Here is a 1,905-nt window from a genome sequence, read left to right as displayed (position 1 = left end):
CACATCAGGTTAAAAAGATTTTGCTCAGCAAAAGCAACAGTAGTTAAAGTGAACCTTCAAACCTTGGAATGGAACAATATATTTGCAAACTATGCCTCAGACAAGGAATTGATAACCAAAATATACAGGGAACTCAGCAGCTTACCTGAAAAAACATCAACCCAATAAAAAGATGGGCATGTGAGGTGAACAGACAACTTTTTAAGGAAAATATAAACAGCTAAAAATAATACAAAAAAAATCAACATCTTATATCATAAGGGAGATGCAAATCAAAGTCACAATGAGATACCACCTAATCCCAGTAAGAATGGCTAAGATTACAAAAACAAATTAAAAAATGATAAGTGCTAGCATTGCTGCAGAGTAAACAGAACTCTTCTACACTGTGGGTAGGATCATAAATTAGTACAGCCACTATGGAAAACAATGTGGAGGTTCCTCAAAGACTTACAAATAGAACTAACATATGATTTAGCAATCCCATTCCTAAGTATCTACACAAAGCATAGGAGCTGACTCCATCAGAAAAGTGCTTACAGGGACCAGCAGTTAGCTTAATGGCTGTCACTGAACTCCCATGTAGCCAACCACGGTTCGAGTCCCTGACCCGGTGGGTTAAACTCTCACTGAGCACATGTGCGTTCATGCCCAAGATCCCGAGAGGAGAATGGAGGAGAAGGGTTTGCGGCATGGCCATCCCCCCTGGGGGGTGATTTCTTGCTTTCTATTTCTCTGTCTCTCTCTGTCTTTCTGGTGAGTGAACATGCCTTAGAGAAAAAAAAAAAACTCTCAAAAAAAAAAAAGAAAGAAAAGTGCTTACATATTTATGTTTATTTTGGCATTATTTACAATTACTAAGACATGGAATCAACCCAAATGTCCACAAACAGATGAATGGATTGAAAAAATTGTGGCACATGTACTCTACGAATACTACTCAGTCATAAACAAAAACAAGACCGTAGTATTTAGTAGAAAGTGGATGAATATGCAAGATTTACTGCTGAGTGAAGCAAGTCAGACTGTGAAAGAAAGACACTATATGTCCCAATTAATGTATACCAAATGTCTGCACTCTAAAGCAGAAACTGAAAGATTAGAAGACATAAAAGCATGGTGAACAAAAGTGAATACTAGAAACAGTGTGTGACGAGGATAGGAAATGGAAGTGAAAGGAAGGGAATGAAGCAGAAAAATAATGAAACAAAATCTTTTAAGGGACACAAAAAATGGAAAAATTTCTGTTGATGATAATGTCCATGATATCTTCAACTGGACTAATACACAGTGTATTTATGCTCAAAAATTATTTTATGAACTGTAGTTATACACAATCATTGAATATATAAATGATTAAAAATAGTTTTATAAAATTAAGAAGTGAAACCATCAGGACCTGGGTTTTCTTTGTTTGGGAACTACTTATTATTGATTCAATCTTGTTGCTTATTTTCCATGGACTATTCAGGCTTTCTGTTTTCCTTACCAGGAAATGTGTACAGAAATTTGTGTGTCTCATCTAGATTTTCTTTTTTATTGTCATATAATCACTTGAATTATATTCTCTAATGATCTTTTGTATTTATGTTATGTTTGCTGTAATATTGGCAGTTTAGTTGCAAATTTGATTTATCAAATTTCTTTCACTTTCTTCTTGATTATAATAATTAATACTGTGTAAATTTTGTTGATTTCCTTAAAGAGCCAGCTCTTGATTTCATTTATTTTCTGCTTATTTCTTTTATTCTCCATTTTATTTATTTCTGCTTTGATCTTTATTTTTTTAACAGTAGGATTTAGGTTTATTTAAAAGTCTGTGTTCACCATTCTTCTTTAAATAAGTACAAATATATTCAACAAGTGAAACATAAAACTCCACTTTACTTTGATGCAAATTTTATT

Source organism: Tupaia chinensis, unplaced genomic scaffold, assembly GCF_000334495.1.
Source record: "Tupaia chinensis unplaced genomic scaffold, TupChi_1.0 Scaffold146525_1, whole genome shotgun sequence".
Taxonomy (NCBI): domain Eukaryota; kingdom Metazoa; phylum Chordata; class Mammalia; order Scandentia; family Tupaiidae; genus Tupaia; species Tupaia belangeri.
The sequence above is the reverse complement of the archived record's forward strand: the minus strand, read 5'-3'. Positions refer to the sequence as shown.